At 44.8% G+C, this 14,826-nt stretch overlaps 1 protein-coding gene across 1 annotated transcript in view; it reads right to left on the minus strand.

Moving 5' to 3' along the window:
• The window catches only part of NTSR1 (neurotensin receptor 1), a 60,661-nt gene that overhangs the window by 15,721 nt on the left and 30,114 nt on the right, over window positions 1-14,826 (minus strand). The gene's annotated exons all lie outside the window — the stretch shown is intronic.

Raw genomic sequence — 14,826 nt, forward strand, 5'->3', positions numbered from 1 at the left:
TACCATTGATCTTTTCATCTTGTGAACAGCAGGATGCTTCTTAGCTTTCATTGTGTATAGCGTGACTTCTAAATAACACTGTGTTAGTGTAATTTTTCTTTATTATGAGTGCTCCTTGGGATCTTTTTGACTTTCTTTTTTGTGTTCTGCCCTTTCCTTGTAGATTTAATAACAGCGTTTTGTTATCTCATAATCAAATTATCCAATAAACCTTGTGCCTTAAAGGATTAAAATTGATCAGAATAAACAAGTGGAAGTTGTAATGTTTTTAGTACAAATTATTTGATTACTACAGTTTTGATAAAATTAAATGGAGGATCAAATTAAGCAGTGATTGAATCAAGTGGAAGTCACTGTTTGTGCCAAATAATAGCAGGAAGGCTTTGTGAGGGCCTTCTGCGCTGTCTAGAAACTCCGCTGGAGCTGAGCTTAACAAAAGGCAGCCCAGGGAAGCAGGGGCATGCGTAGGATTTGCCTGCGTGTTTGTGGCAAGGCTGCCGTGGTGGGATGGCGAGCTGCCGTGCTAACCCTCCGGGCAGCACGGAGGGGCTGCGTGCCCATGGGGCTCGTCCTCTCCACTGTACGGCTCAGGAGGAGGCTCAGCACATCACTGAGATGAGCATGGGACAAATAAAAGACCCCTCCAAGTTTTAAAATTTCAAAATATTAACAAGAACTAAACTGTTTGCTCCAAATCAATGTGGAAGCAATTTTATTCAAAGTGATAAAATGACAAAACCGATAAAACTACTAAAACCGATAGGGAACTTTGCCCTGAGGTAGGGTTACAAGGCATGCTAACTTCTTCCCCAGATAGCCACATATCTTGCACCTCAGTGCTCTAAAATACAGAAGCAACCCTGCACCCCAAGCCAACCACACGTCCCTCTGCAGACTGCAAAACCAGGAAAGCCTCATCTACAAACGAGTGCTCCGTCTGCTCGGTCAAGACATCCCCTCTCCACCCACCCGCGCAGCACCATCACCTCAGTGTACGAGCATCTGCTGTACACCCAGTATCCAGTGCAGATGTGTGGTCTCTTTGCTCTGTAGGGATTCAGAAATGCCAGAGATGAGTGGGAAGATGGAGAAAGAATCCAACCACACCCCCAGGATGCTACAGGGGTTCCATAAAAGGAATAAATAAGAAGTACATAAGCATATGGGGAGCAGGTGCACTGGCACTCAGAGGTACTTAAGTATCTTTGTTCATAAATTTCAGAAAGATGCAACTCCTCTTTTGGTGAAGACAGGCAGTGTCGTTGTTAACAAAGTTTTCTTTAGATGGATCAAGTCTCTATACAGCTATGTGCTCTAGAGCTCAAGGTGTTTAGCAAAAGTACCAGCTGGGTACCCACATGGTGAGAACATCATCTCTCATTTATGCTGGTAATAATAATAGTGCTCCTCTGTGGACTGAGGAAATTTCTAGATATACGCCACCACTACCAGCTGTTAATGGCCTCTTTTGTTAAATATATATAGCTGTTTTCTAAGCTTCTAAAAGATAACACATCTCACAGCCTCCTGCATGTAAAGAAGACTTATCTTTTGGAGTCGCCTCAAGATGCAAAGAACGATCATTAAGCAGTAGGGACCAAGTTCTCATCTGGTACGAAATGACACGGTTTCACCGCGAGAGTAATTTGTGCTTGTAAAGAACCTGCTTCATTTATTTAAACTTCACAATGCAGCTGGGCTGCGTTGGTGCGCACAGGGGTGAAATGGTCTGCTCGGACTTACTGGGTCAGACTAAGAAATGACCCCTCTAGTTCCCCACTCCTAGTTCTATGGCGTTAGGTGCTGAATGTCCTTCTTTCCTACTGCTGATCAATGCCTGCACATCAGCAAAGGGAAACGCTTACCTCTGGAAATGCTTCACTGTCATCTGAGCTTCAGAGTTTATTGGCTTTCATTCGAAAGCTTTGCCCTAGAGCCTAATATAATTACACAGAATGCAAAAAGTCTTTTCTGATCCTTCTTTAAAGCCTTGATTCATTCCGTAATTGTATTGTGAAGTCTTTAAAGAGCTTGGGAAATTGTCTAGAATAGCATTGACTTTCCCTTTATGAATTGTTATGGTAAAAGTGTGAAAATTGCATGCTTTCTGTGAAAGGCTCTATTTAAAGATCTTTTTTCCATGTCTTGATTTGTACCAAAACTCTCATATAGTTAAAAAAAAAAATCAATATTTTCCCCAGAGGCAGAAGGTTTTAATTTGTGGGAAGAATTATTTGCAAACACAAACTCTTGAGGACAATAAAGGCTAGAAAAGCTAATCCCCCTCTTGTAAGCCCTCTGTATTCAGGGTTTTTCCTGGCGAGCTGCTTGCTGGGTTATGTGAGTCCAGACCCAGTGCACTGTGCACGTCGGTGCAGTAACACTTCATTTCCAGGTGACTTTTCACACTGCTGGAGCTGATGCCTCCAACACCTTTTCAAAGCCACTGGAAAGTTTCCCACCTACTTCAAGAGGAGCTGGTCTGGGATCCCAGGACTATACATTCAAAGGTCTTCAGGAGGAGGAGGACGTGTATAGATGTTTAATGGGATCTTTTACAGCACTGAATCTCCTAACATCAGTGGGACTAAAGTGGCTACGGCTGTCAGTGAACACCTATGGGAGCCTTCGAGTCCTTACACACCTTTACAGACCACTCTGGCCCAGGGAAGGAGGCTTTAGACAGTGTCCAGGTTCATTTTTGACCTGAAAGTCTCTGACTTTATGTTGGCTCCCCATGGAAAGGACAGCTTATGTGATACTGGATCTAAACTAGTTCTGCATTCAGGGTTGTTTGGATGCACAAGCAGAGTGGTCTGGCCATATCTCTGCTATCACCGAGCGTGGTTCAGTCTGATTCTCCTCTCCATTAAAACTGATTTGTTTGTATCAGTGTAAACCTGCCAGATCTGAGGCTTCTGCTCAGCGCTGTGACGGGCGGTGAAGTGCAGCATGAGCATGGTGCAGAAGGACAAATCTGTGCGTGGAAAGGCTTAGCACTGGCTGCTCTCTAGTGTAAAAAAACCTGTCGTGGTTTAGCCCCAGCCAGCAACTAAGCACCACGCAGCCGCTCGCTCACTCCCCCTACCCCGATGGGATGGGGGAGAGAATTGGAGGAGTAAGAGTGAGAAACACTCCTGGGCTGAGATAAGAACAGTTTAATAATTGAAATAAAGTAAAATAGTAATGCTAATAGTAACAGTATAATAATGATAATAATAATAATGATACACGAAGCAAGTGATGCACAATGCAATTGCTCACCACCCGCCGACCGATACCCAGACAGTTCCCGAGCAGCGATCGCTGCTCCCCGGCCAACCCCCCCCAGTTTATATACTGAGCATGACGTCATATGGTATGGAATAGCCCTTTGGTCAGTTTGGATCAACTATTCTGGCTGTGCCCCCTCCCAGTTTCTTGTGCACCTGGCAGAGCATGGGAAGCTGAAAAAGTCCTTGACTAGCATAAGCAGTACTCAGCAACAACTAAAAACATCAGCCTGTTATCAACATTCTTCTCCTACTAAATCCAAAACACAGCACTATGCCTGCTGTTAGGAAGAAAATTAACTCTATCCCAGCCGAAACCAGGACAAAACCCAACACCACAAACCCTGTGACTGTGTGGTAAATCCTCACGGAAAAAGAAAAAAAAAAAGAAAATCCAGTACTACAATGTTTGCCACTGGCAGGAGAGAATGAAACACTAACCCACTTCCATGCTGCTGTCACTCCTGTAATCAGCACAGTCTTAAAAGCCATTCAGAAACCAGGCTGGCAGCATCTGTGGGATGGGATTAGTCCTCAGGACCAAATCGTGTTTTGTCTCGTACAGAACAACAACTTTCCCTTCCAGCACCGCCTGAGCAGTAACACTCAGAGACCCGAATCGCTCTTCTCTGGCTGCGCTGTGCAGGACAGTGACGATGCGGATGCCGTCTGAGGGTGAGCTGCCAGCAGAAATCTGTGCCTAGACCCTGCCCCCGTGAAGGCACACCTGAGATATCTGATCACTTGAGGGATGCAAGAACATGGCAGAGATGCCCGCTCTGGCTCAGCCAGTCCTCAGAGGCACAACGCCTGCATGGTCCCCCAAGGCAGTGACGCTGACCTTCCCAGCCCCATCTTGGTGGCCGTGGGGGTCCTGCCCTGTCCAGGCACAGAGCCTTCCTCACTCTCTAACAATGATGCAATTTTCATCCCAGCTTTCTCTTAGCCTTCTATTGCCAAAGGTGATTTTAATTCCAGCTGAAATATGAAGCATTAAAATTATGCAGGGCTTTGCAGGACACAGAAGACAGAGAAAATCTGGGGATGGGGCTTCATAAGCTCATGAGAAGACAAATGGAAATTTATGGAAATTAAGTCACACTTCTGGAGGGGGAAAAAACCACAGTTATCAGCCTCTCTCGGTCAGCTCAACAAAAATCAGACTTTGCGTGAGACTAGAGAATTCAGCATGATGTGAGTTTTCTTCTTCCTTCCAAACAGGAGTGTGAGAGTGACACGGGGGAAAGGACCAGAAAAATCAAGTGACAAAAAAGCAGAAGCCAGTTCTTAGGATTGTGACTCTTCCTAAATCTTTTCTATGGAAAACTGCTCCCCTGGCTCTGCTGAGCTTCATGCTGACATGATTTGCTTTTGCCAAGTTGTCCCTCAAATTATTTTGCTGCCGTGGTTTCCCTGGGTTACCACTAAAAGCAGACATCAGCTCGCTCGCAAGGGTGGTGGAGAAGGTGAGCATATAACTTCACGTAGGGACTCTCCAGAGGGCTTCAACGAGCCCTGTAAATCAGAAGTTTTGCAAAGGTTTATTCTTTTGTGCTCTATGGTGACTTCTGGAGGAACACGGACTCAGAAGCCACTTTGGAATAAGATGGTTTTTCCATCCCTCCTACAAGCGCAGACTTTTGTCTTGTAGGTATCTGGAGGGGAGGAGGGGAAATATTACACGTTGCAGGCATTTACAGGTCACCTGCGCTCCCAGCAAAACTCAATCACCTGAGCCACCTACAGCTGACTGTTCTCATGGTCCACCAGCGTGTGGCTTTGGAGGGCTACAGAACTGTTAATGCGTGTTTGTAGACCCTTTACGAGGTCTTGGAGCACTTAAGTGGCTAAAAGTAAAAAATTAGGCTAAAGACTCTTCCTGGAGATACAGTAGCAAGTTAAATACCTCCACTGAAATTATTTGTAATAAAAGAAGCCAAGAACCAGAACTATTAATAATATTTTCAGTGAAAGAGTTTTGATGAGAAAATGTTCCTTTACTGAGGTCGTAAAAGATTTTTGAACTTGCGTCTTGTGTTTTCCCACAAGCCAGCCTTTTTTCTAAATAAGTAAATAAAGTCCCACAAAGCAAATGAAGGGTGAAATGCCAGTCGCAGCAGCAGCACGGCATGGTGCACCGCACCAGTGCATCCCATGAAGCAGCAGCCAAGATCCCCTGCCAACAGGATGAAGGCCCCCAGAGTGGATGTGGGGGGCAGCTGAGATTTAGGGACAATTTTAGCTCTGGGTTACGACAGCGGTTTTGTGGCAGAGACCAGAGATGTTCCCTCATTGCCTTATAAATGAGGTGACAGCAGAGCCAATTCTTGGTCTCCGTCAGCGCCACATCTCCGGAGACACGGCCCCTTCCAGCAGCGAGGAGATCTAGAGGAGATCTCAGGAGGAGATTTGTCTTTGCTGGTTTCCTGGAAGTGATGATGGAGAGGATGGAGGATGCAGGGTATCGTTTGATTCGTGGTCTTGAGCAAATCAATTAAACCACATAGCTGGGATTTAACAATCTACCACATTCTGGTTCATCTCATTTCCAATGGAAATGAAAAGTAAATTATCCTCCCCCTGACTGTGGAGGCAGTATTGTTAGCATATGTCAATCAGAAAAGCACGTTCTGCTACATCAACATTCGGCTGCCAAAAAATCTTATTTGACTGAATGTACTTTACAAAATTACCAGTTATCTCACTCAGTGGCCGGAATTAGCATTTTTTTAACCATTCAGTGGATAGTTTCAGCCTTTAATAAGCACAGTGCTGCATTCCTGGATATGGCAACCCATGGAAGACAAAGCAGGAAGGGGAAAGGCGCATGGTGTTGGCATGCCAAAAGGAGCATTTGGCAATGGCACTCGTGTTTGATGTTCACAGGATGTATCTGATGAAAAATCCAAAGGTTTTTTTTTTTTTTCCCCCCAGTAAATAAATTACCATCTAATTAAACCCCATCTTTGCATAGCTTTCCAGATTTTCATGCTGAGTATCTGGTGGTTATCAGCTAAATGCCATTCCTTAGATACAACAGGACAGGAGAGGTCTGTGTTTACAAGTGATGGAGCAAAATAACAACTGCTTTTGTATCCAGTACCTGGTCCAGGGACGAATGTGGAAGCTGAAAAACTGCAGCCTAGGAAGGGAATTTAAGTCTTCTGGAAATTTCTAAGGAATTTTATTAATTTCAGAGTGTATTAGCACTAGATTTTAGTAGAAAATCTTTCCAATCTTTCCCCTCTCTGATCATTCATTTAATACATATCTAAATTAAATCTGCAGATTCAAGGAGGAAGCTTAAAAGAGTATGGAAGTAAGAGAATAAACTAAGGAATCTGAAATGCTCGAGCAGGTATCCAGCACTAGTGGGGACCTGTACTGCAGGATCCGGGCGCCGGTCCTTATCTCAGTTAAGTGCATCCTGGTGTGGGAACGCAAATCCTGGATAAATAGGAATAGGGCCAAGTGCTGAAGCCTGTGTGTAGATCTGGAGCTCTAACAGTGTCCTTGAGCAGGAGCTTGATCTTTACACGTTGCTGGTTTTAACTCCGGCAGGTTTGCCTGTCATGTTTTATTTCTGGTGGCTGCTATCTCAAGCAGCCCTGACAGCGTGATACGGTGCGACACAGCCGTCACCCTTGGACGGAGGCTGTGCGGTGACGCGGGCGGGTAGCGCTGGCTGCCCTGTGTAGGCTCACTTGGTGGCTGCGTGCGGGTATGGTCGGATCCTGCATCCCTGCAGGGTCCCCTCGCACCACCAGACAGCGGCGACACAAAACACACTGCCGTGGGACTTTGTCAGCTGGGTGAGATGACCCTCCCCTTGCCTTGTAACCAGGAACAGCATGTAAATATCTGATGGAGATCCACGTGATGGGACATTATATCGCATCATTAACTTAATGAATAACTGAAGAAAAGATACCAAAACCCAACTAATGTTTTCTCTTTAAAAGATTCTGAGAAATAACCTCAAAAGCCTCTGGTTGTTGTCACACTGTAAGCCCTGTACCTCTTCTATCCAGCTATAGGAGAGTATGGATTCCATACATCTTATCCGGTGACAGAGTGCGATGGTGTGAATTGCTCTAATCTCATCCCAAACAGCTCCTGTGTTCATCTCCGGGAGCTGTAACACTAGCCCAGAGAGATTGGGAAGCACCTTCACTCTGCCCCAGCAAGGCCTTTTCAAAAGTGTTAAATATCAAACCCAGACATTTCAAATAAAGGCTACGGTGATCTGAAACATTGCTCAAAGGGACAGGTATCTGATGTCAAAATGTTACGATCAGCTGCAAATTACAGTAGCAAACCTTGAAGCTAGGACAGAGCTGCGTGGGGACAGGGATGGATGGCAGTCACAAGCAGCTAAGCCTCTGGGAGTTGGGGCAGTGATGCGGGCGTGAGCCCGATCTAAACACTGAGATGAGCAAGATGTGAAATATGTGTCTTTCAGGGGAAAAGAAAATGAAGAAAAGCCTCAAATGCAGGTACATCTTGCCCAATCCACCTCTGATTAAATAACTCAGCGGGTTTTGCTGACCTCAGTTGGCATCAGCTGCAGGAGCTCAAATTGGCCAAATCTCTGTGTTTTAGACCTCTGCAGGAGTCCCAGTTTTCTTCTTGTTTTGGATAGGGTCTGGGAAGAGGGGACTACAGGTACTGTTGCTTAGGTGAAGAAAGAGAGCACACAAGTCTGAAGATAAACTATCAGATGGATCTGATGGATGCTCCAAATGACCAGACTAGGTCTTGTCCCCATGATGCTACTGCCCTGCAGCCCTTAATGTCAATGAGGTTGGTACTCAATTAATTGCATGGCAAGGACACGTGAGTCTCTGTTACCGACACATCCATTTACTGGCCTTATTCACTAAAGGAAAACCCCTCAAAAGACAACTCAGAGGACAACACAAAAGACTTGTGCATGAGCTCTGGCTGCTTGCTTCTATTAAGATGTTTCAGGTTTTGTATTGGCAGATACTTGTAACAGAAGAAAATGTATTTTACTACAAGGCTTATGGTGACGGCATGCACTATTTGCAGTCTGTGCTGTGCTTCGAGATCTACAAGGTGCAAGTACCTGCAGCCTACTGCAAAAGAGGACTTGTTTGGTACAAGGTGGTAATGCACAGGAACCACTCACCGGCTCGCGGTCCTCCCCTCTCTCTGTGCTGGCTGGATGCCTCTGACGTTGTCTCCAACTGGCTAACACCAGACGAACTCTTCCCAAGGGCTTAATTTAGCTCTAGCATCGAGACCAGATCTGCTTAAACTCTGTTTTCATTAGCATTTTGTGTTTGCTCCAGAGTAGCGACGTTTTCCTGGTAACATGCCTTCTCTCTTTAGGTCCAAGACCATCATGAGAGAATGACCAGGCAGTGTGGATTAAGATATTAAGAATAACCAACGTGTAACATTTTCAAGCCTGTGTGTGGTCCCACACTGATGAACTATAATGAGAATGCAGAGCAGCTAATGATCTTGAGAAGTTAAGTTAATCACATACTCTGCAGGAGTTAATCAGATACAGAACAGATGGAAATAAATTGCATACTGACAAAAAAAATCCATCATATCTCTATGACAAAAACATTCCACCGGCTTTCCCATTCATAAATCTCCCTCCATGGAGAAATCATTTGTTCTTAAAAAACAACATCTGATGCAGAACAACTTAAATGGGTCTCTTGCTCATGATGGGTTGGCAAAGATGTCAGAGCACTGAATAATGGTGGCATTTCTGAGCTTGACTGGGTACCTGAAGAGATAATTTAACCTTATTTCTATGCATAGTTACAACCCTGTGGCCTAAAGTATTTTCAGATTTATCATAAGTAATAGCAAAAAGGTATGATTCATACATAACTGCTCGATATAAAGCTTATTCCTAATTGTACACAAGGGTAATACCTAAGTATCAAGCTCCCTGGGGACCTCAGAGCTCTTCATTACCTTGCTAAATGCCAGGAAAACACCTTCATTAGAACTATTCATAAGAGAAAACATCATCCTCTCCTGATTTTTGGGACACCACTCTCAAACCTGAATGGTTCTTCTGATTCCAGCTGCCAAAGAGAGAAAAGGTGTGAAATTCAGGAAATCCTGGAAATAATAGACTGGATAATGGGAAAATGGGAAGCTTTTAAGGTTTGCCACTGTGTGTTGCAGAATGCCTTGTACATCATGGATATCCAGCTTGATAAAACTGAAGGATAAGAGAATGTTTATTTAGAAAAACGAAAGAGTAGAACAGTTACCAAAGAAACAAACCAAAAAACCTCAAACCCTCACTAGGATTACACTTGATGAAGATGACGTAGATGGGTTTGGGGGACTTGTACATCTCACTTCAGTTAATCTAGGGCCTCCTGCCAGTGATTTAAGAGGTTATGTGGAAGCTAAAATGGAAGGGGTTTGACCCAGGATGGTTGCTGCCTCCCTGTTACCGGTGAGGGAGGAAGGAAGAAGTGACAGGGCAGCAGTGATGATCCTCCATCACGCCATTATTAACCTGAAAGCTTCGAATCTTCTCCCCTTCCTCCTACAAGAAAACTTCCTTTGTAGTTTCCTGAGATTGGGTACATTGAGCTACAATGTAAATTAATTCAATTTACCCAATTTTGCTTGCAATCAAGAATAATGACAATTTGTATGCTTTCAGTTTACTGGCCTCAGCTTTGCTCCTCAGATCTAGTATATCCATAGCACTATTTAGGGCAATATTCTTGGTTGAACAAAAACTCAGTGAATAATGCTCTTGATTTTCCCTTTGAATATGCGGGTCTTTGTTACTATTTCCCCCTCACCCTCCCCAGCAGCTGTATTCTACTGAAGGGGAAATAATACTTCGGCTTCAAATGACAGGTTGGAAATATGCTTTAAATAATTTACCAGTGCAGTTGGATTTCAGTTCTCATTATCTGCTGGTATTTTGGTTCCTACTTGTTTTCACCAAAGTAATATTGCCCATTGCTTATCACAATAAATATCATTTTCTCCAGTTCTGCTGCTTGTCAGCTCTCTAGATAATTTAATAAATGTTCATACGGTGCCTAGTGCTCCTGATGTCTGAGTAATCCTACTCCAGATTTTGCAGTTATTTTGTGTCTATCCTCTTGCCTATCTTCTTTTTCACCACGCATTGCACAAGCCTTGGGGGCTCACGTGGTGGACATTCATCCGAAGAAAGTGCCTCCATGGCTTGGTGCTTCCCCTGGTGCGGGCTGATGCTCTCTGTTGAGGGGAGCTAATGATATCTTTGTTAAAACCAAGAAAATCATCCTCTTTCCTGTGCTGTTAGCCACGACTGCAAGCGCTTAGTACATCTGACGCTCCTGCTCCCGCTGCTCTCCTGTGCAGGGGTGGCAGCCACCGCAGCCTTAATGAGAATGCAGACTACACGCATGTCTTAGGGGTGTATCGCCATGCAAATAAATCACAGCAGCTGATTTCGTGAGCTGATACCTGGATCTTTGCTTCTCTAACATCTGCTTGTTATTCCGTACTTCTTCAATTCGTGCTTGGGATAGTTGTTGTAATGAATGAGCCTATTATGCTTGGATATTCTCTCACAGAGCACGTCAAAAAAAAGTATCAAACCATGGTGACAGTCAATTATCCCCCAACTTTTCTTGTTCTGGTAATACTGAGTCATTTCAGTCCTGATAATCAAAATGGATGGCTTTTGCCTACATGGGTATGAAGTCACTTACAGGGAGCAGACCAGCGTGGGGATTTCTAGTCAGTGTTTTAGGAGGAAAATAAAGCAAAAGGCATATGCATGGGAGTATAATAAGCAAAGATTTCTAACTGCGACGAGCAGTAAAGAGTAAAGTGGAGTTTGCTTGCTTTCTTCCCACACTTTCTTGGCAATGTATCATAGACGGATCATGACAGAGAAAAATGTGGGTCTGCTCTGCTCACGTGGTGACTGTCAAACTTCAGTTTTACACTCGGCACATGGCAACACCGCAGCCAAGGACGGCCATGCAGGAGCGGGGTGCTGGGCTCCCCTCTGCCGCCAGTGTCCAAGCTGGGTCTGGGCAGGGGGGTCCCATGCCAGGGCCAGAGAGGGGGTGTGCAAAGCAGCAGTGACCCCCCTGTCCTGCTCTTCGAGGGGGAAAAATGGGGATGCAACCAGCAGCTGAATGACAGGCGAGCACATACCCATTAGAGCAAGAGCGCAGGGTAATTAATAAATCAGCTCCATCCCCCAGGACGATACTGAAGATTTAAGATAGAGGCTTTGCTATAAACCAAGCCAGCAGCTAAAGCCCTCAGTCTGATGCCTGAGGCACGCACACTACAGAAGGATTTAAAGGAGAGTTAATTGAAAAAAACAAATGGAAAGAACAAATAATTCTCCTGCTGAGAAACACATTGGACCTGAAACTGTTTTTGCATGTTCTGCCAGGTGAGGTGGAGGTAGCTGAGGGTAAGGGGTGCTATAGGTGTCTGAGAGACAAGTGAGATCATGGCAAAGAATGATTTACCTGATGAATTATGTTTCAGGATCAAATTTTCTGAAGCTATTTGTAATATTTCACATGCTGAAAAGTCACATTAATATAGTTGGTAAAATAACAGCTTGTCTGCTTAAAATAATTAGTAGTTGACAAATGGGTTGAATCTTAAATCCATGAGGAGCTTTGGTTAGCACTAATAAATGTTGATTAAGGCAGCAATTAAAATCTAACAATCTCTCTGGGGGTCTGAACTTTAAAGCTGAGGTTTGGAACATTCCTCAATTTACAGAGAAAATGCTACAGTGCCTCCCCAAGTTGCATTATTAAGCTGTGGCAGTGTGGATCTTTTGTCTTTTTTTTTTTTTTTTTTTTCCATTTTACACACATTAATTGCAGCCTAAAGTAGTGCCCCACAGCCAGGGGCAGCAACCAGCACCTATCCTAGTCTAACATCCAATCAACATAAAAACCTTGGTACAGCGGTGACATTTAGCGGTGTGAGGTTTTAGCTTTCTCTCGAGTAAGTTAATGCTGTAAGACGCTCTTGAAGTCACTATTTCCATGGCAGTCCTTCCCAGGAGGCAGTACCTGTCCCTCTTCTCATCAGGCTTTGAAGTGGGCTGGAGAGATCTCCATCTCTCCTTCAAGATGTTCTCCTGCTTCGGAAAAGTAGCTGACCTCTCGAAAAGAAGCAAGGTCAAGTAGTGCTGAGTGCGCGCTCATCTCCTGAATCTCTCTCCTGCTGCTCTGAGAGACCTGACTTGCATCTATTAATCAGGATGATTGGATGAGCTACCAAAAAAAAACTGTTGACTAGGTAGTGTCTTGAGGAAGACTAAAATTACCTCCCTCTGCTGTGCTTGAGCAGTGTGACCAAGGCAAATCAAGAAGCACATTTTTGTTTATAGACTTGTTTTACTGATTTGTCATCATGGGACTATTCATGAAGGTCTCAGATTCTTTATGATCTTACTAAACCTGAGAAAATTTCAGTCGCTTCCCTGCAGTTTTCTATTTCTGAAGGAGGAAAGCACATTTGTATTTCACAGAGCACCTCTTTTATGCTGGCCAAATCCTTTTGTTTTTTCACTCTCGCTGTGGGCAAGGCATAAATCTAACACAAAACCAGATTTGTCTTTCTTCCTTTATCACACACTAGCCGTGTGTCCTCCATCAATTACATTTCCTCCCCCAGCTCGTAAGCTGAATGCCAGCAGGACAAAAATTGGAATACAATATGAATTGGGAGCAACTTGGTCCTCTCATACTCCCAGTGTGAATGGGAGTGCATCGGTACGTCTGCCTTTGTCGGGCAGCTTTAATTGCCAGATGGGTCATTACATTGTTATATTACAGTCTGTTTTTTCAGGTCTGTTCCTGCTGACTTTGGGAGCAGCTGAAACAAAGTCCTTTTCCTGTAGGGTACTTGCAGTGGCTCTTATTGAGTAAATAGACCAGCAGAAAATTTGTACACATCGTAGCCACCATGCTCAAATCCAGAGACCGCTCCTGGGGGAAAGCTGGGTGGTCAGAAGGGAGCTGTGTCCCCTTCACCTCCCAGGGCTCTGCTCAGGACAGTGGCTGCTGCTTGGTCCTCTCCCTGGCCCCAGCATCCTCAGCTGCAAAGGAGATCTTGGCTGCACGTGAAACAGCCTCCATCCTGGACAGCTTCTCGTTCTGGGAAGGACCTTTAATAATCTGCATAATTTCTAGGTGTTTTCTCAGCCCAGCCTGTGTGATCTGAGTGTGGCTGTTGGTTTCTCCACAGCACTGCACATTCCGCAGTACATTTGCTGAGACCATCCATTGCTAAGGGTATTTACAGCAAGAAAGAGATGGATAGCTGAAGATGTGAAGAGCTGGAGGAGGAAAGGGAAGAAATCTGTTCAGAGGGTAGGAATAAAAAAAGCCCATTCACTCTCAGTCGATGTGTGTATCACTTTTTTTTTTCTTTTTCTCTGTGTTGTAAGGATGAAATACAAATGGCTCAGATAAATACAGAAAGGGACAAAAATGAAAGCATGATAGCTGGCGATGCTTGAAGCTAATTTTTTTTCAAAGGCGGCATGAGAACCGGGTGCAATTGTGCATTTACAGCTGAGTGAGCAATTCCCACGCCTGAAGCTTTAAGACAGGTCACTCTCCATGCAAAGATGGATGCAAGGGTTGAACCAGCCAGGAACTGCAGCCGCAGCAGGGCCTGAGAGGCCGGCGATGAGCGTTGTTTCGGCTAGCTTGGTGCTGCAATAGTGGGGCTTTTGGGGAAAAGAGCAGCTGCTGCAAGAGGTTCCCGGGTGGACACAGTCATCCTGGACATACCCATCCACAGCCAACACCACCTTCCACAAATAGGGCTATTAAAGCTGGCTGAGATGGGTCTACCTGTGCTGCAATGGGTGCTCAGGGCTGCTGTGGAGACATCACCTTGGGGCTCGAAAGATTATTCTATGGGAAACCATGAGCTCCCTAAGAGACAGCGGGGTGATTATTCATGCACAGACTTCCAGACTACTTAAAATGGCCTATTTAATATTTTTACAGTAATACTATGCACTCTGCTGCTCTTACTGTAGAATTACAGGTGTCAACCTGAGGATGTGGGGGAGGCATGTTTTTGGAGAAAGGCCATTTTGCCAGACAGATGATACAAACAGAGGGGCTGCAGAGGGACCTGGCATCTCCAAGGAGCTCAGAGGATCTACAGGTTTCAGAGTGCTGACCTGCCGCCTCACAAAACCATGAAGGCAAATCAGCAGGTAAATACGCATATAGGAGGGACAGTACGGAAGTACATGTTGGCTCAAGTGACAGGCAAGGAAAGGTGATAGCAGAGAGAAAAATCCTAAATCTAGCGGAGATAGAGAGGCAAGTGGATATGAGAGCCATCCTTGGCTGGTGACTATGTCTCTGTGGGCTAATTAAAACCCACTGCATTGAACAGGTCACATCCCAATGAGCTGCAGGTCCACAGCCTAACTGGACAGCTGGAAGGCCACCGTAACCGCAAATCCGCACGGTCTTTCTGAAAATATTTCCAAGGCAAAACATATCAAGAAGGTCATGACGCTCTACTGCAAACC

The sequence above is a fragment of the Pelecanus crispus genome, chromosome 14 (genome assembly GCF_030463565.1).
Source record: "Pelecanus crispus isolate bPelCri1 chromosome 14, bPelCri1.pri, whole genome shotgun sequence".
Classification (NCBI taxonomy): Eukaryota; Metazoa; Chordata; class Aves; order Pelecaniformes; family Pelecanidae; genus Pelecanus; species Pelecanus crispus.